The sequence below is a fragment of the Taudactylus pleione genome, unplaced genomic scaffold (genome assembly GCF_031769625.1).
Source record: "Taudactylus pleione unplaced genomic scaffold, aTauple2 ptg001032l, whole genome shotgun sequence".
Lineage (NCBI taxonomy): Eukaryota > Metazoa > Chordata > Amphibia > Anura > Myobatrachidae > Taudactylus > Taudactylus pleione.
This window is the reverse complement of record NW_028285433.1, coordinates 4,904,067-4,917,897: the sequence shown is the minus strand read 5'-3', so window position 1 is coordinate 4,917,897 and position 13,831 is coordinate 4,904,067. Positions and strand designations below refer to the sequence as shown.

At 41.1% G+C, this 13,831-nt stretch overlaps 3 pseudogenes; 2 read left to right on the top strand and 1 right to left on the bottom strand.

Moving 5' to 3' along the window:
* Window positions 1–384: 384 nt before the first annotated feature.
* Window positions 385–503, top strand: LOC148454052 (5S ribosomal RNA; annotated as a pseudogene).
* A 7,705-nt stretch (window positions 504–8,208) lies between these two features.
* LOC148454051 (5S ribosomal RNA) lies at window positions 8,209–8,328 on the bottom strand (annotated as a pseudogene).
* Window positions 8,329–13,433: 5,105 nt separating this feature from the next.
* LOC148454050 (5S ribosomal RNA) lies at window positions 13,434–13,553 on the top strand (annotated as a pseudogene).
* The last annotated feature ends 278 nt before the right edge of the window (window positions 13,554–13,831 follow it).

The window sequence follows — 13,831 nt, the reverse complement described above, 5'->3', positions numbered from 1 at the left end:
TAGAATGTATTATTTGTAAATTGCCTATTAATAGGATTGAATTTTATCACACATCATACAGACTGTTATAAGTGTATCAATGTTATTTTAGATCAGTATATAAGCATCATTGTCATATGAACAGCACAATTAATAATAGCTTATTTGGACATCTTATTTGACTGTTCCAGGACAATAGTAATCAGTCAGACAATTACACTTGACTGTTTTACGTCATATGTTTAACCATGTGATTAACTGTATAATACAATTAAAGTACGCTCATACAATACTTTTATTGAAACTGTGTATTATTTAATAAAGTGGACTTCTCTGGTGAGTTAGTCCTACATACACTCTTACGCTGTGTGTACCTGGGCATCTACACTCTCCAGTTGGGAAATCAACTACAATTATACCATACTGGATATGCCCAATCTCGTCTGATCTTGGAAGCTATACAGTTATGGGCCTGGTTAGTACCTGGATGGGAGACCACTTGGGAATACCAGGTGCTATAGGTCATTAATACTGGAGGTGGATTGGGACGATTGGTAACTCAGCAGAGTGGCAACTCAGTACCATTATAACAATCCACATACATCCATAGGATAAGATACTTTTATCGCAATGGTTACTTATTTACGACCAGGGTATTTACCTATCCACATGTATATGTGAATGCATGTGGAGATTTTATTATTTTTCATTTTTTAATACATTATATTTTTGCCCTTACCTAATAACTTTAACATTTGTTTGAAGGGATACTCATCTTCAATTTTTTAATATAATTCTGATTAAAAGTTAATTTTTAACATAAGGAAATAGGTTGGATTATTCATCGTCAATGTGCTCCAGCAACAACCCTTTTTCAAACTGACAGTGTATACAAGGTTGTGTAATATTTGGCCATGTAGGGTGTATTTGATATAATTTTCAGTTATCAATTAACTTATATAATTAAAAATGGACATTAGTTATGAAGAGTGCCCCAGCGAATAGCCCTCTCTTTCTTTCTTTGTCTTTTGTAACATTCTTAAAAAGAAAGAATGCACCGGAGAGCTCAGCAACACCAAAAGACCTGGAAGACCACGGAAAACAACTGTGGTGGATGACAGAAGAATTATTTCCCTGGTGAAGAAAAACATCTTCACAACAGTTGGCCAAATCAAGAACACTCTCCAGGAGGTAGGTGTATATGTGTCAAAGTCAACAATCAAGAGAAGACTTCACAAGAGTGAATATAGAGGGTTCACCACAAGATGCAAACCATTGGTGAGCCACAGAAACAGGAAGACCAGATTAAAGTTTGCCAAACAACATCTAAAAAAGCCATTACAGTTCTGGAACAACATCCTATTGACAGATGAGACAAAGATCAACTTGTACCAGAGTGATGGGAAGAGAAGAGAAGGAAAGGAACTGCTCATGATCCTCATCAGTGAAGCATGGTGGTGGTAGTGTCATGGCGTGGGCATGTATGGCTGCCAATGGAACTGGTTCCCTTGTATTTATTGATGATGTGACTGCTGACAAAAGCAGCAGAATGAATTCTGAAGTGTTCGGGCAATATTATATGCTCATATTCAGTCAAATACTTCAGAACTCATTGGACGGTGCTTCACAGTGCAGATGGACAATGACCCGAAGCATACTGCATAAGCAACCAAGGAGTTTTTTAAGGCTAAAAAGTGGAATGTTATGCAAAGGCAAAGTCAATCCCCTGACCTGAATCCGATTGAGCATGCATTTCACTTGATGAAGACGAAACTGAAGGGAAAATGCCCCAAGAACTAGCAGGAACTGAATACATTTGCCGTAGAGGCCTGGCAGAGCATCACCAGGTATGAAACCCAGCATCTGGTGATGTTTATGCGTTCCAGACTTCAGGCTGTAATTGCCTGGAAAGGATTTGCAACAAAGTATTAAAAAGTGAAAGTTAGATTTAGGATTGTTTAGTTTGTCCCATTACTTTTGGCTCCTTAAAAAGTGGGAGGCACATATAGAAACCGTTGTAATTCCTACACCGTTCACCTGATTTGGATGTAATTACCCTCAAATTAAATCTGAAAGTCTGCAGTTAAATCACATCTTGTTTATTTCATTTCAAAGCCATTGTGGTGGTGAATAGAGACCAAAATATGAAAATTCTGTCAATTTCCCAATATTTATGGACCTGACTGTATATACTGTAGTAGATTCATACTCTATACTGTTAAACTACTGTGTAACAGTGAATATATTTTTAATTTACTGTACACTACTGTGTTTGACCTACAGTACTTACAATAATCATTTTGTTTTTACTTTTTCTAGTTGGCATCATGAAGTGACATTTGGCAAATCCATTTTGTTTTTTAATCTTATCTATAAGCATGTACTAAAAAGGTGTGATTAACTGCATACAGAATATTCTGTTATGTTAAGTAAAATTGGTGTTTGTGTGTAATTCAGTCTTTAAATTCATCTGAGACCCAATTGTTGTGCATAATGTAGTGAGTACGACACATTATCCCAACAGTAGTGAACAGGAATTAATCTTACTGTAAATCTGTACATGACATACAGTACAGTAAGAACTATTGTGCATGGTCTAACGATTTTTATATTAGATGGTACGCAATAGCAGAAGATGCTTGCAACATGGATCAGGGAGAGCCATGCTCCAAGTATCAGGGAAAAAAACAGATTAGAGATGCATGCACGGATCAGTGCATTCTGTATTGCAAGAAGCTATAGTATGATAACAAAAAGTCAAAAAGACACAGATGCAGGGGTGTTTCTTCCTATTGGCCAGGATTGCCCTCGCCAGGTGCGATGGCTACCCACTGTAGCCGCCCGCAGTCAGTTCTATCCCTGCTGCCCGCCCCAGTTATTTCCCGGCTGCCCGGCACTTAATATACACATTCACACTGAGGGCCTGATTCAGAGCCGCTCGTAAGCGGCCACTTAGAGCGATGTTCGCACAACTGCGCATGCGTATGGGTCGTATTGCACATGCGCAAACCAGTCATTGCGGTCGGAAATCGTGCACTCGCAAAATAGCGAGGGGCTGCTAATTTGATTGACAGAATGTACCGTTTGTGGGTGGTAACAGGGGAAGGTGCTTGAAAATGGGGGAGTGGAGATCCAAACGCAGGAGTGCCTAACGGTGAAAATGTCATTTAATGGGAGTGCATAATTAGTAAAGGAGCATCATCGACCACGACACTTGGTTGTCTTTTAACCTGAACTACTCACAGTGATAGCGGTAAGAAAAACCTACCACAAGCACTGCGAGCAGTTCAGATGCCTTTCGATGTATCCGATTAATCAAATAAATACCGGAGATGACGTGTGATGTGAATGGCAAAAGGGTGTCTTCACAAAATAGCGAGTGCATTTTTCGTTGGCTCGCTCAGACATAGAGGCATCAACAAACCGCAATGAGCGAGCGCTCAATTTAAATAGCCGGCCCCATTTTTGGAACGACCATCCGCAAATAGCATCCGGCTCTGAATCAGGCTCTGAGTCTGTCACAATCACTATAGAGTGACAGACTCAGTCCTGATCTGGCACCGCTGGGTGACCGCATGACCCCTTAGTGACGTGTGACATCACACAACATGCATGCTTTGATAGAGAGGACACACGCCTAATGGCAGCATCTAGATGCCATTCACAGCAGGGGTCAGGGAGCAGTCAGGATACATGCTGTACTGCAGACTCCATCAACCTGGACCTGCGGGGGTGAGGACTGAGCAGGAAGAAGGAGTGTACAGCAGCATGAGGACTTGTGGAGGGGATTTTGGGATCAGTCTGTGATGGGGTGACGGGGGCTGGCTGAGGAAGGTGATGTGGCTGTGGACTGAGGTAGGTGATGGGGCTGGCTGATAAAGGTGATGTGGCTGTGGCTGGCTGAGGAAGGTGATGTGGCTTGGAGATGGCGGAAGAAGGTGATGTGGCTGGGGGCTTGCAGAGGAAGGTGATGTGGCTGTGGACTGAGGAAGGCGATGGGCTGAGGAGGGGAGAGGGACCAAGCTCCAACCCACTGACCTAGTCTGGACTCTCTGGAGGGAGACACTCACTGGTCTGGACATTCTGAAGTGACTGGAGGCTGGTCTCCTGCAATTAGCTCTGCAGCTAAATGTGACAGTCCAGCAGGAGAGGTTACTCAGTCTTTTGTACAGTGCAGGAGGGAATTATTGTTTGTTTGTATTTATCTTCTGGATGTGTGGGCAATGAATCAGTGTGTGTTATTTTATTTCCAGTGGGAGCAATCATTGCAGGTGGGCACCAGTCCCTTTGTTTGACAGGGGTGCTCAGACACCCAGATACACCCTGCACAGATGCATAATCCAGAGACTCCTCTTTCAAGCAGAGCCCACTACTAGTTTCTAAAGACATGAAATCACTATAGTATCTAAGTCTGGGATGCACTGTGTGTGACTCCAGACCGACTCTACTGGACATGTGCAGTACTAATAGACTCTAAATGCCATAGCGCAACTCACAGGGTTGTACGTGAGTACTGTATGGAGTGCTGTGCACCACTTTCTTGAGCACACAGCGCATAAGCAGTACAGTGGCATAAAGTAGCATAGAAATGCCAGGTGGTATGAAGTTGTAGACAATGTATTGAGTTCAATTGGCTTTGATAAAAAATACTGAACTTCAATTGATCGGTCTACATTGTATATATGCAATACTGGGTCAACTCAGATACTGTACCTGTATAAATGACACAACTCACACACCACCAAGTCCTGTAGTGAAGATTTATAAAAAAAAAGTCCCTTATCAGGTCTCAAACCTGTGATGGCCACTCTTGCCACCGCTGCTGCGTAACCCCGCTACTGTCCCCAGGTTCTAGCCGCAGCTGACGCCGGCACCTTTCCGCCTGCTCCTGCTGGCTGCATCTAATGCCAGCTTCTTCCCCCCATACATGGCCCACACTACTGCCTGCAAATGACAGCCATCTTGGTGCACCCAAGTGAAGCCACGGTTATTACACCTGCTGGAAGCTCCTACTGTGGCTGCGCTACAAGTTGAAAAGTCCTATCTCTACAATGGCACATTCTTGAGGTAATAGTTTAAAAACTGTAGCTTTCTAATTTACCTGAACCCCAAAAGCACATAAGCTGGCACAATAGCTACCTAATAAAACTAACCCCAAGTCTAAATTCCACCCCTACCCTGAGTTATGCCTTCCCAAAAATCCCCCACAGACTATAGCAGAAAAGTTGTCCTAATTGTGAATGTCAGAAAAAAGTGACAGTTGTATTACTCCCAAATCCTCATTTTTTATGTGTTTGCCCTGAAATTTGGCATGCAGCACCCAGTGACAGTTCTACCAGGCCATACCTAATTTCAGATCCGTATCTTTATTAGCTTTTGAGGTGTAGCCCCTTGAACACCGTGCCCCCATCTGGAATTCTCTATGGAGTAATCCATTTTTTTAGATGCAGCCTTAATAGAAGGGCACTTATTATATATATATATATATATATATATTATACAGAGTAGTGAGTTATATATCAATTCTCTTGTTTGCAGTGCTCATTGCTAACTACTTATCCCAACCTTTGCTCCCTCCTTCTTTTTGAGTCTCACCAATCTCATTTCCTTACCTTCTAGTATTGTATCCCAGTTCCTGCCCCCCATATCGCTATCGTTACATGTGGGTTTTTTCTTCCCTACTGTCCAGTTTCCCCACTGGATTATAATAAGTGACAGGAGACCAAGAACCTTTGCTATTGCTGTATTTAGTATTAACCTTAATGACAACCAGTACAGTCTGCCGGGGTTGGGTATGGGAGATTGGCAGTCAACATGCCAGCTGTCAAAACACAGACAGCAGCATCCCAATGCTCAGAATCTCAACAGGGGCTCTGTATATATTCTAACCCTCCCTCACACCATAATGCTCCCTGTTAGTGCCTAAACCTAACCCTACCCCTTAGTGCCTAAACCTAACCCTCCCTCTTTAGTGCCTTACCATAAACCCCCTCCGGCGGTGCCTAAACCTAACTCCCCCCACTGCCTAACCCCCTCCTTCCTGTGCAGCCTACCACCCTTCCCTAAGTTAGCCCACTAAATGTATATTCTGGATGCCAGCTGTCAGAAACCCCATTGTCAGAATCTCAACTGATTTTGGGAAATCCGGCACTGGTGTTATGCGGTTAGGGATTTTAACCACCGGCACGCCATGTTTTGGTAAATTAACTACATCCAGTCTGCTGAAGTCAAAATGTGTCTGTTGTAGATCTAGGTATAATAAAATTATTAACATATTTTTATGGTGCCAGCACATTTCTTTGCAGTTTACAATTGGTAATAAAACAGTAATTTATTAATTCAACATTATTTATACAGTGCACACATCACAGCGCAATAACTCCCTACTCTGCCTCCTTCCCTTGGACTATAGCAGGTGAGTGCTGGAAAAGGCAAACCCCCCCTCCCGGGTCCATAACAGGTGAGTGCTGTTAACACTCAACACCCCATCCTGCCTACAGCAGATGAGTGCTGCTGGAGACAATCAATCCCCCCCAATTCACGGCCACCAGACCAACTCACCAACTACATCACTGGAGCAGGTAAATGCTGCTTGAAACAAACAAACTACCACCCCATTGGACTACTGCAGATGTCAGTGGGGCCGCCCCCAAACGACAAGTGTTCCCTCGGGAACACCTCAGTTTGGGCAGCCACCCCCCCAGCCTGCCCACCAAATGGGGCAAGCTGTCACTCAACATTGATAGCTCGCCCCCTTTGGTGCGAGGCCCGGAGCAAAGGATTGCCCATCGCTAGCTGGGTCCATTGTGTGCATGCACTGTAGGCCACCATTGACCCAGTTGCGAGCACTCAACACTTGCGACCGGGTCTGAATCAGGCCCTCAGACATTCATTTATTTCAGTTTCCAGGACATCTCAAGGATGCCTCCCTGTGATTTACTAATGCACCTGTGTGCTTACCTGCGCTCCCTAAAGGTGCGCATGGTTTTACCTATATAGCACAAACCACAAGGGCATTTAACCATATATGGGTATTTAAAGTAAGACTAGTACATGTTTGTTATTCTTGACAAAGGGTTGGAATAAACCAGAAATATTGAAACACTTGGTGTGTCTGCATTTGCCTAATTTTTGGAAGTCCGACGAGTGCCGCTGCCTGATGGATGTCTGTCTAAAGTTTTCTACTGCTGGCACCCCGGTTGTCATATCTAATGGAGGGAGTGCCAACCCTATGGACTCTCTCTCTCTCTCTCATATATATATATATATATATATATATAATATATATATATATATATATATATAAAAATGCAAAACCGCGGCACTCACGGGGCTGGATAAAGAAGGGTCAGGTACACAATAGGTGTATATGATTCGACGTTTCAGTCGGTGAGGACTTTTATCAAGAACACAGAAAAGTTACAAAGTACAAACCTTTATAGGACTGTGTAGATGTGATGAAGTGCTGCACGCGCCCATCTTGCCAGTCCCCGGATGAATGACGTCATCAGCGTGTGGCCGAACAGTCACAGTGCACGTGGTGACGTTCGGCATGTGACTCAATGTACGATGACACTCACTTCCAGGCGTCAGCTGCAAGTCAATGGGCGGGATTATGTAAATGAGATCCATGGACACAAAGTATACCATCAATATAAGCTGGACAGTACTGTGATGAATATTATAGTGCATAGCAGTAAAGTGGGAGCATCCAACTAAGTGAACAGGATGCTAGACAAGTGAAACATAAACATAAATATGGCTATGTGCATGTGATATACTGAAAACAAAATAATAAATAAACAATAATACATAATAAATAATAAATAATACACTGCAATCATCAGACAATACTGGTTAAACAAGTAGGTCATGTGGCATATTATAGGGTAAGGTAATGCAAAACGCTAGCATCACATAGACTAATGAACACATGGGGTAGGGCATATGTTAGCGTGAACATGTCTATACACTGTATATAAAGTGAATAGAACATGAAAAAATAACATACATAAGTTATGCCCTCTATTGAGGACAAACTGAAAACGAATAAACAAATAAACGTAATAAATGTTAATGTGGGAGCATTCATTACTAGCTCAACAGGACCAATCCGGAGTGATAGCCTATGATGTGCTGCAGGCAAGTCCACGTAAAGGGTATATAAGATCATAATGACAAAACCAGGTCAAAGGAGGAGAGAAATGGTGAAAGTCCAATATTATATTAGATTTACAAAACCTGGTATTCCAAGGGAGTCTCCCACCCTAGTACTAACCAGGCCAAACACTGATTAGCTTCCAAGATCAGACGAGATCGGGCTTATCCAGTGTGAGTATGTTAGTAAATCAAGAAAAGGAAGAATGAACCATAACCTCTCCAGCAGAAATCACCTAATGAATAGGTCATTGATCACTACCTCTTGGTGGTAACTTAAGCCAGAGACACGAGAGGCATAAACCAGAAAGGAATGTATCCTTATCTCGACTTAAAAAAGAAGAATAGGCACAAAGCACAAGATTATTAGGTGCTAACTAATGTGAAAAAGCACCAGGTAAGGAGGCAACAAAATCACCATTACATCAAACAAGAGATAGAGATAGAAAGTGTCCTTAAGGCTAGATGGATAAACCAACGAATGATAAAGAGGTCAAAATAAAAAGTTCAAGATAAAAAGTCTATTTTAGAGAAAACAAGCAAATGATAATGTCTCATTGAGACCCAAAGGTGCAACAGTATTCATATCGTGGATCCACCGTGCCTCTAGTTGTAATAAACGTTTGTCTCTGTCACCACCTCTTCTCATTGCCGGTACGTGATCAATGATCTTGTGCCTCAATGTAGCCAAAGGATGCTTGAGTTCTTTGAAGTGTCGTGCTACAGGCTGGTCATTGTCTTTCCCTTCAAATGCTTGTCTTATGGTGGTACGATGCTGTGCCATCCTTATCCTCATGGTGTAAGAAGTTTTGCCTATGTAGGCCAAGCCACACGGACACCAGATGATATAAACAACAAACTTACTCATGCAGTTGAGAATATGTCTTATGGGAATGCGTTTCCCTGAATGTGGATGAACAACATCAGGACCAGTTTCCATGTATCCACATGTGGTACACCCTATACATTTGTAGCATCTGGGCTTGCGAGCAAGAAAATTAGTTCCTTTTGGCTTTTCAACAGTGGAGATGTCATTATGCACCAGCCATTCATTTAGATTTTTACCTCTCCTGTAACCCATCATAATCCTCAAAGAGTATAGTGGTTTCAAATTTAATGTCTGTGTTGATCACTGGCCAGAGTCTTTTGACCGTAGAGTTGATGGAATTGCTTGAGGAGTTGTACTGGGTAATAAACATGGTCGGTGGTTTAGAGAGGCTATTGGAAAAATTATTGCGATTGCCAACATTGTTTGATTTAAGAGCTCTGAATTTAGCTTTGAGGAGTTCATTTTCATCATAACCACAGTTTAAGAATTTAATCATCATACTGTCCATTGCATCTTCCACCATCTTAATGTCACTGGTAATCCGCTTGATGCGAAGAAATTGTGAATAGGGTAGACTCTTCTTCAAAGGTAGAGGGTGATGACTATCAGCATGCAAAAAAGTATTGCAGTCAGTGGGTTTGGTATATAAAGACGTAACAAATGCAGAACCAGACCAACTGATGTTCACATCCAAAAAGTGTGCATTCTGTTGGCTGCATTCATATGTGAACTTTATATGATCATGCATTTGATAGATGTGATGCATTGCTGTTGCAAATTGTGCAGATGTCCCTGACCAAATAACAAAAATGTCATCAATGTATCTAGTTAAGTATATGAGATGTTTGTTAAATTTGGGGTTAAGTAAAAATAACAACTGTTCAACCTTGAACATATAGACATTAGCGAATGAAGGTGCTACGTGTGACCCCATAGCACATCCTTTCTTCTGTAAATAAAAACAGTCATAATAGAAAAAATAGTTCCTAGTGAGGGTTTTTTCTAGAAGTGAAATATACAAATCAATCTTGGGTCCATTGTACACCTGTTTAGACTCAAGAAAAGTTTTCATATAGTCCAATCCCTGCGAGTGAGGGATACTAGTGTACAACGACACTACATCAATCGTGCAAAGAAAAAATTGTGTTGGTAAATTGTGCAAGTGTTGTAATTTGTCTATAAGGGAATTTGTGTCCTTAAGAAATGTAGGTTCGCTGATCAAAAGAGGCTGAACATAAAAATCCAAGAATTTGGATACTACACTTTATAGTGAACCCGTTGCGGAAATGATTGGATGTCCTGGAGGTGATATTAGGGACTTATCAATTTTGGGTAAAGTATATATCAGGGGCGCAATGGGTTTAGTAGTTTTAAGGTTCTTGACCATGTTAAGGTCAAGCCAATTGTTGGCAGCGGCCTGATCAAGTAAATCATCGAGTTCTGATTTGTAGAGACTGGTATGGTCACTTTCTAATTTGGTATAGACATGTAGATCAGAAAGTTGTCTGTAGATTTCTTTTTTATAGGAAATGGTGTCCTGAAGGACAACTGCTCCCCCCTTATCTGCAGAACGAATTACAATCTTTTATCATTACTTAGTATATGTAAACAATGTATTCATCCTTAGTGAGATTATGATGTAATTTAGGTCTGGTTTTTGTTTCCAACTCAACATGGTGATCTACCAATCTAATAAAGATTTTGATGGAAGCATTGAAAGATTGGGGTTCAAAGGTAGATTTGCTCTCTACCGGACCATTAGAATAAGTGGAAATGTCAGGCTCTCTGGTAGCATAAAATTCTTTAAGCTTGAGAATACAGTGAAATTTCAACAAATCCTGTTTCCAAAGGAAATTGTTGAAATTACACGTAGGCACAAATGATAATCCCTTGTTTAAAAGACTCATTTCTGTGTCTGTGATGGTTCTACTTGGAAGATTAATGACTATATTTTCTTTTTGTAGAGTCTTTTTCCTCGACCTACTTCCCTGCCCTCCACGTCGCGTGCGGGCCCTCCTCCTCTTTGTGCACGCATGGACACCCCTAAAGGGGGTTTCTGGGACCCAGGAGTGGGGAAGCTATCTGTCTCACTTTGGGAAGAGTTAGCGGCACTGGACTGATCAGTGTCAGCAAGGGGTTTCGTTTGTTAAATCTAGTTTTGTATGCTCGAGTAGGTGGAGCTCTGCCAGTGGCCCAAGTGTATACACGTTGCACCTGGTAGTCAATGTTAACTTTTGTTAATTTTTCTTTTTTGTATTTAATCAGATCCCTTTTGTAATCATTAATCTGGGTGTTTAATTTTGTCATCCAATCAGTTGATGTATCACTGGTTATTGATGACAAATGCGTGTTTTCAAAGGTCTTAATCTTGTCCTTAATGCAATTGAGCACCCTGCCTGATTCCTCAATAACAAAAAGAATCAGATCAAGGGAGCATTTATTTAGGACTGCCACCCATTTCCTACAAAAATCAACATTATTCCTAACTATTGTGGGGACATTTTTAATTCGAAAGCCCCTAGGTATTTTTCTCTCCCTATGATAGTCGGATAACGTGACCCCATGAAGGTAGTAGTCTATCTCCTTCTTTTTAAGTTTTACCAAAGAATTATATAAATCATCAACAGATTCTAATCCTGCAGACTGCAGGAACGAGTCTTTAAAGTAAAGATGTTCAGCCTCAGACTCACTAAAACTGAGGATATCACCAATGGGAAGTTGGAGATTTAGAAATCCACTACCATCAGCAGGGGTATTAAGATTGCTAATATTAGCTTGTGTCATGATACAAACAATATGCACAAAAATAGATGAAAAACAAGGGCAGTATGTGAAAAAAAGGCAGTATGTAAAAAATTGGAAAATTCTACAGCAGGTGCAGAGGAAGATTTGGTCCAAAAAAATTATAATACTCAAATATCAGAATAAACTGAATTGCAGTGATAGAAAAAATGATAAATACCAACAAAAAAACAAAAAACAAAAAACCGAAAACAAAAGCTAATGGAGGACGACTCAAAATCCTTAGGTATTATACACAAAAACAGTCCAGATAAAGTCAGATTCAATGTTAAAGGGTGCCATGCAAGCCAATCCTATTAATAAAGATGCAGAAACAAGACTTTAAAAACAAAGTCACTGAGGCCGGCACTCCAAAATAACCAAAAATACTTGCCAAGGTGCCATCTGAGGTAGGGAAGACCTGTTGAATAAAAATGCAAAACCGCGGCACTCACGGGGCTGGATAAAGAAGAGTCAGGTACACAATAGGTGTATGTGATTCGATGTTTCAGTCGGTGAGGACTTTTATCAAGAACACAGAAAAGATACAAAGTACAAACCTTTATAGGACTGTGTAGATGTGATGAAGTGCTGCACGCGCCCATCTTGCCAGGGCTCTTAAATCAAACAATGTTGGCAAATCGCAATAATTTTTCCAATAGCCTCTCTAAACCACCGACCATGTTTATTACCCAGTACAACTCCTCAAGCAATTCCATCTACTCTACGGTCAAAAGACTCTGGCCAGTGATCAACACAGACATTAATTTGAAACCACTATACTCTTCGGGGATTATGATGGGTTACAGGAGAGGTAAAAATCTAAAAGAATGGCTGGTGCATAATGACATCTCCACTGTTGAAAAGCCAAAAGGAACTAATTTTCTTGCTCGCAAGCCCGGATGCTACAAATGTATAGGGTGTACCACATGTGGATACATGGAAACTGGTCCTGATGTTGTTCATCCACATTCAGGGAAACGCATTCTAATAAGACATATTCTCAACTGCATGAGTAAGTTTGTTGTTTATATCATCTGGTGTCCGTGTGGCTTGGCCCACATAGGCAAAACTTCTTGCACCATGAGGATAAGGATGGCACAGCATCGTACCACCATAAGACAAGCATTTGAAGGGAAAGACAATGACCAGCCTGTAGCACGACACTTCAAAGAACTCAAGCATTCTTTGGCTACATTGAGGCACAAGATCATTGATCACGTACCGGCAATGAGAAGAGGTGGTGACAGAGACAAACGTTTATTACAACTAGAGGCACGGTGGATCCACGATATGAATACTGTTGCACCTTTGGGTCTCAATGAGACATTATCATTTGCTTGTTTTCTCTAAAATAGACTTTTTATCTTGAACTTTTTATTTTGACCTCTTTATCATTCGTTGGTTTATCCATCTAGCCTTAAGGACACTTTCTATCTCTATCTCTTGTTTGATGTAATGGTGATTTTGTTGTCTCCTTACCTGGTGCTTTTTCACGTTAGTTAGCACCTAATAATCTTGTGCTTTGTGCCTATTCTTCTTTTTTAAGTCGAGATAAGGATACATTCCTTTCTGGTTTATGCCTCTCTTGTCTCTGGCTTAAGTTACCACCAAGAGGTAGTGATCAATGACCTATTCATTAGGTGATTTCTGCTGGAGAGGTTATGGTTCATTCTTCCTTTTCTTGATTTACTAACATACTCACACTGGATAAGCCCGATCCTGTCCGATCTTGGAAGCTAATCAGTGTTTGGCCTGGTTAGTACAAGGGTGGGTGACTCCCTTGGAATACCAGGTTTTGTAAATCTAATATAATATTGGACTTTCACCATTTCTCTCCTCCTTTGACCTGGTTTTGTCATTATGATCTTATATACCCTTTACGTGGTCTTGCCTGCAGCACATTTTAGGCTATCACTCCGGATTGGTCCTGTTGAGCTAGTAATGAATGCTCCCACATTTACATTTATTACGTTTATTTGTTTATTCGTTTTCAGTTTGTCCCCAATAGAGTGCATAACTTATGTATGTTATTTTTTCATGTTCTATTCACTTTATATACAGTGTATAGACATGTTCACGCTA